Consider the following 13,061-nt stretch of genomic DNA (forward strand, 5'->3'; position numbering starts at 1 on the left):
ATTAATCATTTTCGATGCTTTATGATTTGCTCATTTAATGCCACAAATAAGCTCTTGCTGTAAAACCACATATAATCTCATCCCCTAAGGGACAGTTTGGTTGTTTTCCCAGCTCCTGGAGCAGGCTTGGTGGGGGCCCGGGATGAATGGTCGGGAATATTGGGTGGTGGTGCCCTGGCACCACCCATTCTAGGGAGAGGCTAGAAATTCCCCAGAGAAATTTTTACCTGAGCAGGGTCTGAATTTAGTTTTCTCACTTGCCACTTGTTTAAGGAAGCTTTCAAGGGGAAAGAGCTAACGGTTGGGGCTGATGCTAATAAAGACAGAAAGCTGAGAAAGGGAGAGGCTATTTTTAGCCAGGTAATGGGGAGTAAATGGGGCCACCCTGTGATATGCTAAGATCTGCCGGCACTCATTTCAGCCTGGAACTCCCACACTCTCTGCTGGGCAGACATCTGTTAATTGCTTCCTGTTGGACTTCACTTTGACATTTGGAGAAATGGAAGGAGCCCGCCTAACTATTTTTCCTAAAGGATGTCTCTGTGGAGTTTGGGAGACAGGGAGGAGAGGAGGCGAGGTGGATTTGAAGATCGCTCTCTGCTTGGGTTTGCTAAAACCTTCAACATTCTATGCCAAAGGCACTTTGGCCTGGATTTCGTTGAAAACCCTGGTGTGGGGCTCCAGGCAATCAGAGTCACTCACAGCGCTTGCATCCAGTCTGAACACATGCTTATCTCTCTACCCACCTTTCTGGCCATTTTACTCATCTTGTAAACAGATTATTGAAAACTAATAAAATGAACTTTCCAATTTAGGACCAAAAAAAAAAAAAAAAATCATCTGGTGCACAGGCGTCCATGTCTTCCCGAGGGGACAGTTCGGAGCAGCAGGATCCGAGCAGCAGGACCCTGGAAACCAAACTTCAGGGGATGGAGGTGGTAGCTGCAGCGTACATTATCTTTGCCCACGTCCTTTGCCTCCTTTTTTTAGGAACCCCTTTCCCTGGTCTCTTTTGAGTAGGTTGGCCTGGGTGGTGTAGTGTGATTGGTGGCCACTTGGTGGCGACAAAGACCTCCTGGCTTGATTGTTGGATGTAGGCAGGGATACCAGTGAAAACGGCCTGTTTTCTCACCTTCTCAAAAACAACCTCTTGGATGCTGACCACAGAACAGGCATCATCAGAAATGCTGTTTGTACCTTAACATGTTCATCTTTGCAACACTCCTATGAATCTTACAGAGGGTGAATCTTACTAATTTGCCCAAGGTCACCTGCTAGTAGTTGCAGACCTTTAATTTGACCCCAACTCTGATAGAGCTTCCCTGGTAGCTCAGATGGTAAAAAAAATCCACCTACAGTGCAGGAGACCTGGGCTCGATTCCTGGGTCGGGGAGATCCCCTGGAGGAGGGAATGGCAACCCTCTTCAGTATTCTTGCCTGGAGAATCCCATGGACAGAGGAGCCTGGCGGGCTACAGCCCATGGGGTTGCAAAGAGTTGGACACAACTGAGTGACTAACACTTTCACTTTCTTCTGACTGATTGCCTAGGCTGTGGTCTCTGACACTGAACCCTTCTGTAGACTTAGGGAAAGACCCTACTGATTTGGGGAGGAAATTGAATGGCTACAACTAATGTCTCACCCTCACTGAGCTCTGAAGCTTTCTTCATTTCCATAAGATGAGGGAAAAAAGGGGCCCAGAAAGAGCAAACTAATCAGGTGCACAGAATCCGACAGCTGGAAGATTGTTGACCATGTAGCCCAGCCCCCCATCCAGGACAGGACTGCCCATGAAGGAGGACCATATACACTCCGCTGGACCACTTCTGGGAGCAGGGTGCCCAGGAAGGGGGCAAGTCACTTTCTCTGTCTTCCCATCATCACCTTTCTCTCCAGGAGGAAACATTCAGAGAGAGGGGATCAGGAAAAAACTTTGCACCTCTATCCATCAAAGAAATTCTAAGAAGCAACACAAGTGTGATGGTTTATTACGTGTATCAGCTTGGCTGGGCCACAGGGTGCCCAGACATCTGGTCAAACAGTACTCTGGGTGTGTCTGCCAGGGTATTTCTGGAATGAGATTAACACTTGAACTGAGCAAACCAGATTGCCCTTCCTAAATAACAGTACAGGTGAGGCTCATCCATTCTTTGAAGACCTGGTTGGAACAAAAAGGCTGATCTTTCTGTGAGCAAGGGGGGACTTCTCCTGCCTGCCTACCTTTGAGCTGGGACATCGGGGTCTTATTGCTTTGGGACTCAATTTCAAACAGTCTCCTCTGAGGTCTCAAGCCTGCTGGCTTTAGACTGGAAACAGACTGTCAGCTCTCCTGGATCTTCAGCTTCTCAACGGTAGATTTTAGGACTTCTTAGCCTCCTTGTTGCATCCTCCTGTGAGTCAATTCCGTGCAATGTATAGATGTAAATAGGAAGATAGATTTATAACATGTATACATGTACATATCCATGCATATATGGGTGTTTCCACTTAGGTGCCCAACCATTACCTAAAACTCGACACTTTACTTTAAAATTTATTTTACAGAAGTATAGTTGATTTATTAATCCAATCTTGTTTTAGTTTCTGATGTACAGTAAAATGATTCAGTTACACACACATATATATTCTTTTTCATATTCTTTTCTGTTATACTATTATAGGATATTGAATATAATCCTCTGTGCTATATAGTAGGTCCTTGTTGTTTATGTGTTTTATACATTGTAGTTTGTATCTGCTAATCCCAAATTCTTTATTTATCCCTCCCCTGGCCACTCTCCCCTGTGGGAGCTGTAAGTTTGTTTTCTGTGTCTCTGAATCTGTGTCTGTTCTCTGAATAAGTTCATTTGTATCATATTTTGGATCCCACATGTAAGTGATATCTTATGGTGTTTGTCACTCACTTCAATCAGCATGATCATCTCTAGGTCCATCCACGTTGCTACAAATGGCATTATCTCATAAAATTCTACATTTTAAATTTGAAAGTGTTTCTTTTAATGTCTGTCTACATTTACATCTGCACGTCTATTGGTTCTGTTTCTCTGGAGAACCCTGACTAACCCAGCAGATCAACTAAATGGAAGCCTCTAAATTAAAGAACAGCATGACCCAGGTCCGGCCCACGCAGGGCGCTGGTTAAACCAGGAGAGGCCTGGTGTCAGATGAGCTGGGCTGCCGTGCTAGCCTTAGTGAGTAGGGTTTTCTAGTTCCCTTCCGAGGGGTGTCAGCCAATGCTGAGCATTGTGCCTCTTTGTCCTAGGAAGCCTCAGTGTCCTCATCTTTATAATGGGTATAGTTATAAATGAGATGATGCAGATTCAGTTCTTAGCACTGAGTCTATGAGTGTGCATTATGCTAGACCTTAATTGCTTCTCTTCAGTAAATTACCAAGGAATTTTGGTAAAATAGCCTGTTCCTTTTTCAAAGGGAAAAAAAAAACACCTTGAGAGGGAAAAACAAGTAATTCTCCTCATTTTTCCTTCTGGGAAGAGGTGTTGTGAGGTCAGAATGAATGCGAGAGCAGGTCTTGATGTAGAGATGTTCATCTGTGCATGGGCAGTGCGCTGTTTCTGAGCTCGTCAATGAGGCCCCGTCAGTGGGAGCGACAGAGCAGCAGACTAGCGCAGAGATTCAGCCCTTCGGTCAGCGTTTCTGCAGGAGACAACGGGGCCCTCCCTGGAGAGGCTCGGCCAGTGAGGACAGCAGTTACTTCTCCAGGGAAGCTCAGGTTATTCAAACCTGAAAGCAGAGTGGAATGCTGATTGCCAGGGAGAGACCTTCTTAGGATGGACTCTTAGACCACATTCCTTTCTTGACTGACAGGCCACTTCTGTCCTTCATTAGTTTAAAAAATAATTTCTGTCCTTCCTTAGCTTAAAAAATAACTTCTGATTTTTTTCCCAACAAAGAAGTTTCTGCCATTTTTAATTGTATTTTGAACAACAGAGGGTCCAAGGTTATAAAAAGAGACTAGAACACGAGTGGTTGGGGCTGGTCCTAAGAGAGTGGTCTCTTGGTGTGGATGTGATGTTCGCTTAGAGATGCCTGCGCTTGGTAGGTCAGCCAATTGATAAAGGACCTGCCTGCTATTGCAGGAGACATGAGACCTGTGTTCAATCCCTGGGTCGGGAAGATCCCCTGGAGGAGGGCATGGCAACCCACTCCAGTATTCTTGCCTGGAGAATCCCATGGACAGAGGAGCCTGCTGGATTACAGTCCACGGGGTCGCAAAGAGTCGGGCATGACTGAAGTGACTCAGCAGGCGTGCACGCGCCTGGTAAATATGATCTGTGGGGGAGACCCAGGAGGGACCCTGAACTTCTGAATGAGTGAGCGTCCCTCTTCCTCTTCTCGTGTGATTACCTCCTCCCCCAAGTTCTTGACTCTCTGTTTTTTTCCTCCTCACGTTGTTTCACTCACATCCCTGGGGAGTTTGTCCAGACTCATGGCCTTGGCTGATGTTCTCAGAAAGAAACTAGAATATCACACTCAGTGAGCATGCAACGCACCGAGAGGGCTTTTCCTCTGGGATGCCCCACTACCATCTAGATTTCTGCATTGAAAATTGAACCCTTTTATTTTCATCATGAAAGTTGCCTCTGCCCCCAAACCACATTCCTGTCTGAGGTAACATCCCCCCGACCCCCAGGCTGCTAGGCTGGACAGCTGGAAACTCTCTCTAACTTATCCCTCCAATTCATCAACTTCTATCATGATTTGCTTCTAAATGTCTCTCAAATTTGCCCTATTCTCACCATTTCTGTTCAGGTGTTAACACTGCCTACCTAGATGCCTTCAGTGATCTGCGGGGACTTTATGTTTCTCATTATCTTTCATCAAATAAGTGTGTTAAAATGCCCCTTGGGTCTTGCCCCCCAACTCTGCTCCAGACCCCACAGATACTTCACAGTCTTTTCCCAGGTACCAAGCCGCCTGCCCGGTTTCCGTATTATGTCCCTTGTGATCTGCTCAGTCATTTCCCTTTATTTCCTGCTTCAGTCTGCCTGATCTCTCTCTGCCCCCACCTATGCTGTGTTGCCCAGTGTGTATAATGAGCATCATGTCAGAAGCCCCGGCGGGAACACAGTGAATGTTCGCCACCTTCCTCCTTCCTGCTGCATCTCCCCATCCTTTGTAGCCCGCAAAGCCCTCTAAAACTCATGTGGGTTCTCATCTCATTTAAAACGTAATTTAAATTTTAATTACACAAGTGATATGATGTACAGATTCTATCTTTCTTTTTATTGCGATATTGTTAATTTACAGTGTTGTGTTAGTTTCAAGTATACAGCAAAGATTCAGTTTTACGTACATATGTATGCATTATTTTTCAGATTCTCTTCTATTCTAGATTATTGCAAGATATTGAGTAGAGCTCCCTGTGTTGCATAGCGGGTCCTTGCTGTTTACCTATTTTAATAGTAATGGTAATCTACACTCCTAATCCTATGAACTCTTTAAAAATGAAATTTCTTAGAGATGGCTAAGGTCCCCTTGATCACTTACTCCAGTCATGGTTCTTTCCCTCTTATATAGATGAGAAGTGGTTTAATATTTGGGGTGTATACTTCCAGATATTTCTGGTGTTTTTATATCCATATATATGTACCCACAGAGGTTTGTAATGTTTATATTGCATGTGGCCATTTTAATATAAATGGCATCATACAAGTGTACACTTCACTCACAAGTGTTCTGTAAAATCACTAGGCATCTCTCCACGTTAGCCCACCTGGACGAGCTGTCTGGTGGGTACTTCTCTGTGGTAAGAGCCTGTCACTGTTTGACTATTACGTGCTTGATGAGCGTTATTAGATTGTTTCAGTGTTTAGGGGTTTACAAACACAGCTTCACTGAATAACTGGGGCCCATGTCCTTTTGCCCATAAGAATGGCTTTTCCTGGTTGCGTTCTCTTCTCAGTATCACACACAGATTAGAATGAAGCTAATATTTGTTGAAAGATTCCTAAGAACCAGGCACTGAAACAGGCATTTACACAACAAATTTCAAGTTAGGTGTTATCATTCCCACTTTATTGATGAGAAAACGGAGGCTTAAAGGGGTAAAGTGGGTCAGGATGAGAGATCCCACTCAAATTCTTGTTCCTACCATTTCACTGTGATGACTTCTTTCCCTTCAACTTGCTGTGCGTCTCATGATGGTGGGAACTATAGCTATACTTCCTTTGTTCTCTAATATGTCCTGATTACACAATAAATCTCAATAAAACATGATTGATTATTTGGAAGACAAATTAGGTCTCTCATCTTAACCAGCAGGATATTTTATTTAGGTATTTAGCAACAATAAGAAGATGCTAGCATCACAGAGTAGCTGGTTAAAATATTATCAGAAGTTAATTCATATTTTAGCAGATAATTCCTAATTAATTTGCTGTAGTTATCTTGTTAAATGTCAATTAAGTCTCTCCACATCCCTTACAGGTTTCTGCTATTCATAAAATGTAATTATGCAGCTATTGCTCATGTATTCTTTATTGCTTATATAATCTACCAGTTAAATACAAGTCAAAAAGATTTATCTTCTAAGTTCTTAATAGCATCACTAAATGTTCTAATTAATAATCAATAGCCCATCTGCATAATTAATTGGGGGGAAGAATCCTAATGAGATGATGCCTTGCAGTTAGCCGAGCTGAGGCTAAAACTTTTATCTCTCATAGCAATCATTGCTCAGAGTGGAAGAGTCTATTTGAGCAACTCAGATTCCTTCAGGGCTCACGGCGGTGCTGGGTTTAAGTGCTAATGACGGGGAGCGCATGTGATTTTACTGATACATCCTTAGTCACACCCTTTCCTGACAATATGTAATATAAGCCTCTCCATGGAGCATGAACTGTTCGTTGGATATGAGTTTTCAGAGACACAGGCTCAGGTGAACAAAAATAAATTTCCTCATTTTCCTTAAAGCCAATTTAATGTTCTGAACCTGAGCCCTCCGTCCACTTGATGTGAAAACTTAATACATCATCTTAAGTACACTTGGTCCTGTGGAGCAACTTCTCTGGCAAACAGGGCTACGATCTAGGTTCGAAAACGTTCTCCCTTTCAGCTTTCTCCTCTCCCTCTTCCTTGGTGCTGATTTTTAACTGGGAGGGAGGGTGGTTTTGCAATGGTCTCCACTGTGGTGTAGTCTGGGCTGGGGCTACTCATTTCCCAGATTCAGCCTGCTTTCTTCTAAACTATTATCCTTTCGTGTATAATGTGAACGGCGGGTCCTTTCGGGAGCCTTCTTCACACCCCACTGTAAACATTAATCATTCATTCTCATTCACTGAAATATTTTTGGTTTTGCTATAGCCTCCACCATGGGGGTTCCTAAGGGCTATTCTTTATTTTCCTTCAGAACTCCAGGCTCCTGTTCTCCATCCGCCCTTCCTAGCTTGGGATCACTTAACATCTGAATCACTCTTTGATGGCAAAAAGGCCAAGGGGCTGTGAGGGGTCGGTCTTTGCTGTCTTCTGACACACCCCTGCACAGCCTCTCTGATTTATTGTTCACTTGTCCAAAGCCACAGGGGTTTCTGGAAAGGAAGCAGAAGGCTGTGTCTCTTGCTCCAGTCCTCTCTTCCCAAATGTCCGGTGGTATTTAGGGGATAACACAAAGATAGACCCACATCTTTCTTCCCAGATCTTCTCCGCCTCTTTTCTCCCCCTCCCCATCTTGGGGGGCGGGCGCTGCGGTAGAGACGGTGGTACTCAGGAGCATCCTTTTCTTAGGTTTTCTGTCTTACAGCAGAATCTCTGCACTTCATCTTCGAAGCTGACAAGGTGGCATCCGTGTTCTCTGGCTCTGGAGTTAAATGTGACCCCTTGTCAACAGCAGGAACAGGAGTGTTTACAAAGGAATAAAGAAAATAATATGCCATGTATTGGGAAAAGATGAAAAATTGAATTTGGAAAGATACATGCATCCTAGGGTTCATAGCAGCTCTATTTACAATAGGCAAGATATGGAAGCAACCTAAGTGTCCATCAACAGATGAATGGATAAAGAAGACAAGAAGACGTGTCATATGCATGTGTGTGTGTGTGTATTTGTTGATGTTGTTTAGTCAATCACATCGGATTCTTTGCGGCCCCATGGACTATAGCCCACCAGGCTCCTCTGTCCATGGGATTTCTCAGGCAAGAATACTGGAGTGGATTGCCATTTCCTTCTCCCGGGGATCTTCCCGACCCAGAGGCCTGTATCTGCTGCACTGGCTGCCATGTTCTTCATCACCGAGCCACCAGGCGAGCCCTACGTATAAGCATATATTACTCAGCCATAAAAAAGAGTGAAATAATGTCATTGGCAGCAACAGGAATGAACCTAGAGACTATCACATGAAATAAATTAGACAAAGACAAATACCATATAATATCACTTATATGTAGAATATGAAAAATGATACAAATCAACTTACTTACAAAACAGAAACAAACTCACAGAGATAGAAAATAAGCTTATGGTTACAAAAAAGGAAAGGGGGCATAAATTAAGAGTTTGGGATTAACATATGCATGCTACGGTATATCAAACAGAAGAAAAAGCAAGGACTTAATCTGTAGCTCATTAAACTATATTCCACATCTTGTTATAACCTATAATGGAAAAGAATCTGAAAAAGAACATATATATACATATATAAAATCACTTTTCTATACATCTGAAATCAACCCATTGTAAATCAACTATGCTTCAATAAAAGATAATAAATATAACAAAAAAGAAAAGAATATGCGAGGTAACATCTCAAATCGTTACTCAAACACACTTTATCATGTCAGGCTGGGAACCGTGGAATATATGGAGTCACTAGTGTTCAAGCAAAGAGACCAGCCTGAACCCATGGCACAAAGGCAGAGAAGCGCTGAGAAGCGGCGGAGCACTCCATGCGGTGGGATTCAGACAGCCATGCAGTTAATTCATCTTGCCTAAGGGACTTGCAGTCTCAGGCACATTTCCTGTAAGGCAGGGGAAGAAAAAGCTTCTCTGATTTGTGTTGTATCGCAAATCTCTGGCTTCACTTGGCAAATAAGTCTATATGCTCGGGAGGTTGGGGCTGAGAGCTGCACCATCCAAGAGGTTTCAAAGAACAAAAACAAACAAACAAACAAACAAGGATTTCAAATAAAATCCAATCGTTGTTCATTGAACTACAAATTGCGATCAGTGAAAGAAAATAATACTTCAATTTGGAAGAAGGCAATTACTTTACCGGAGTACCTTACGAGCCGGTGAACGCAGTGTGCTCTCTTCAGACAAGGCTGCCAGGACAGACACACATCGGATCAACCAGAAGTGTTCTCACCCTAGTGAAGAGACTGTTGCTTGTCATCTTTATGATGCCTCTGCCCCTTTCAGTAAACAACAAAGCACTTTACCCCTTCCTTTCCGTTTATTCTTTCTCGCAAGAGAATTGCTTTTCCCCAGTGACCCTCCTCACAGAGAAAAGCTGCTTCTGTCCACACAATAGAAATAAGATGAGGTGGGCTGGGTCTGACTCATAAAGCTCCAGGTGGACAGCCAATCAGGGTAGGATAGCGCGCAGGATACCGGCACGAGGAGCCCCTTCTGAAGACCATCTGTTTTGCCCATCTTCTGTCTTCCGGCAAGATGCTCTTCAACTCATCCAAGAGAGGTCTTTCACCTTAAACGCCTCTGAGGAAAGGCATTCCCTAGCTTCTTGCTACTGACCATGTTACCAAATGCAGTTTGTGCGCAATGCACAGTGAAGCCAAACCAACCAAAGCATCAGAGTCTGGAGCAGAGAAGGGTTTATTGCAGGGCCATGCCAGGAGAAGAGGTGGCTCATGCACCCACCGCCCCAAACTCTGAGCTCCCTGAAGGGTTTCAGCAGCGCAATGTTAGAGGCAAGGAGAGAGTGGCAGCCCAGGCCATGTGATCCGCTCACGCACAGACCTCTGATTGAGCGATGCTGAGATCACAGGGCAACTGGCATTATTAACCCTGAGGGACCAGAACATCTGGGGGCTACCTGCCCATAATCACCAAGTAGTTACTTTCTTCCATTTGGTGATGGCTTTATTGTCTGAAAAACAGCTCAGGAGATAAGTATCAGATACTCTCATGTAGCTGGGCTTCCCAGGTAGCTCAGTGGGTAAAGAATCTGCCTGCAATGCAGGAAATGCTGGAGACGTGGGTTCGACCCCTGAGTTGGGAAGATCCCCTGGAGGAGGGCATGGCAACCCACTCCAGTATTCTTGCCTGGAGAATCCTATGGACGGAGGAGCCTGGCAGGTTACAGTCCATGGGGTGGCAAAGAGTCGGACACAACTGAAGTGAGTGAGGACTCACACACTATCACGTAGGTACTTCAGAGAGGAGCTACAGCAGAGAACATGGGGGACGAGTCTGTTCTAGAAAGGCCCCACAGGGTCCTGCTTGGTTACAACCATGCCAGTGTCTCTTATTTGGGAATTAGACATAAACTCTCTTTTTTTTCCTTTTTTGGTTTTGTTTTGGCTGTGGGATCTTAGTTCTCCAACCAGGTATCAAACCCATGTCCCTTACATTGGAAGCCTGGAATCTCCACCACTGGACCACCAGGGAAGTCCCCAGACAAAGTGTAATCAAAATCTTTCCTATATTGTTTACTTTCTTTCCTCCTCACAAGACTTACCCATGGATCACAATGAAGTTGGTGCCTTCTCTTTTCTTCTTCTTCCTTGTAATGCGCCCTCTGGGGTTTACATCTCCCAGGTTTTTTGGAGTCTTAATTGTCATGGAAGAAAGCAGATGAATGCACTTTTTAAAGACTTCAGTCCCTTGCAAAATGAGCCCTGCAAGAAGAAAGAAATGTATAATACAAGATGTTGAATTATTAATGATGACATTTCAGGCACCTCTGAAAGGAAGATTGAGGTTAGTGTGAACTTTGCCCACATCCCTCCCAATAACATCATGCTTATAAGATCAATTATGACTATTGAGTCAAGGCAGCCGGCTATAAACTTCAGGAAACCAGCATCTGACTCTCCTTAATAGCTCCCTTATTTTGGCCAACTTATTAAATGTCTCTTTGCCTTGTTTTTCCCATCTGTAAAATGGGTTGCGGGGGGGGGTGATAATCAGCCTGCATCATAAGTTGTTGAGAAGATCAAATGAGATGATACAGATAATGTACTTTCCACAGTGCCTGCCAGGCATATCGTGCTCAGTACAAACTGGTACGGATACAATCAAAGATTTTTGCACGGACTACTGGAATACGAAGAAGGGCCAATGGGGAGTTGTCGCTCCTTCCTACTGATATATTTGATAAATATGACTACATAACCAACACATTTTGTTCTAGAAGGCACAGGGCAGTGAGAGGCTCCCCAGAGCACGAGAAGGGTGGGCGGGCCGGTGAGTGGAGGAAGGGCCACTGCCCAGTTCTCTGCCCGCTCTGAACATCTTGTGCTCCTCACTAACCGGACCGGATGTCAGCCAGGGCTGGCAGGTGGCGGAACCTTTGCACCTTTCACATCTCTGTATTTTATATTTCCCAGGACTGATCCCTATATGCTTGCTTTCATCCTAAGATAGAGGACTGCTTAGCATACAGTCAGGCAGACAGGCAAGGTGTGATTTGGTGAAACCTGGAAGAATTACAAACTGTGGCAAAAATAGCCAACTAAGGAATCGCTGAGGCATATTTACTTTTCCCCTTGATATCTGTAGAAATGTACATCTTCAAGCATCACAGAAATAATTGCCTACTCTATATATTTTTCCCCTTTTTATGGCTTTTATTGGTATACAACATTATTCAGACTAGGCTCTTCCGTCTCCCAGGCCAATTGCTTTTGCATCTGTGTTTATATTGATGCTATTCAAACAATGATCCTCCACTTCCCCTGTCAGTTTCCATCGTTCATTTCACGTATTATGAACTTATTTAAACAAAAATCATCCTCTCCGGGAACATTTCTTTCCCATCTGTTCCCCCCCTTGCCCCATGCTACCAGTTCTCGTTTCAAAGCAACATGATAATATCGTTTATTGTTTTTTCTCTCCTGTTTTCCTAAGTTTCTCCTATAACATTCAATGTGGGAGAGGTGATGGTGAGGAAATACACAGTTTTAGTATTGATTTATGGTCAAGAAGGTGTTTCTTTACTCAAAATGTTTCTAAAAGGATTCATACCAATTTTTTAGACAAATGAGCCCTCAATAATGGCTGCACTTTATATGTGTAGGATGCTTTAGAGTTAGATTTTAAATGTAATTTCACTAGGTATCATTTTAGGGAGTCTGGAGAAATAAAGAGGGGAAAATGGCTAGTGATCCAGATCATTCAGAATATTCAGATTTTTGGCAACCTTGTTGACTGGCATCCAGATGTTAAACTGAATTATTCACCCTTCTTTCAAAGGCTTGGTGTTGTGGAAACACAGCTCATTCTGTATTAGAATCAAAATAAGGTGGTGGTATGAGGGGTGGGAGCTGTTTTCATTTTATTGAATGATTTAAACATAGGGAAGCAAATCTGAATATGTTTTTAGCTTAATAATGTTTTTTGGTTTCCACTTGTTCACAGGTACTGTTCTATTTCCCAGGCTCAGGAAGACCTGCTATAAATACCTTAATCCTTTCTAAAGCAGGTGTTTGTGTACCTATTCCCCATATAGATTTGTTAGGGCCATGAGAGAGAATTTATTCTCATAATCTTCCTACGAAGGATAACTGTTCCTACTGCGCCTGCCAGCTTCGCCCAGATGAAAAGCCCAGGGCCTCAGTCCAGGCTTCTCAGGCCAGCTATGGGAGATCAGCTAGATTTTTTTAAGAGAAATTAGGTTTTCCCATCTTTGAAGAAATATCAGTGGAGCCCACACTTCGGTAGACAACTCCCAGAGGTCACTGAATCCTGCATGGAGTTCGTCACTCATTTATAAATGGGCCACGTTTCTCTGAAATGACAGATCTGGTGAGTTAATATTATCTCACAGAACACTTATCCTTGAAATGAGAGGTGCTTTAATGATCAAGCGGTCTCTTTCAAGAGTTCCTGGACTGTATTAGAATCTCTTGAGCATAGGAGGAACGTC

The sequence above is a fragment of the Dama dama genome, chromosome 14, assembly GCF_033118175.1.
Source record: "Dama dama isolate Ldn47 chromosome 14, ASM3311817v1, whole genome shotgun sequence".
In the NCBI taxonomy this organism is placed as follows: Eukaryota; Metazoa; Chordata; class Mammalia; order Artiodactyla; family Cervidae; genus Dama; species Dama dama.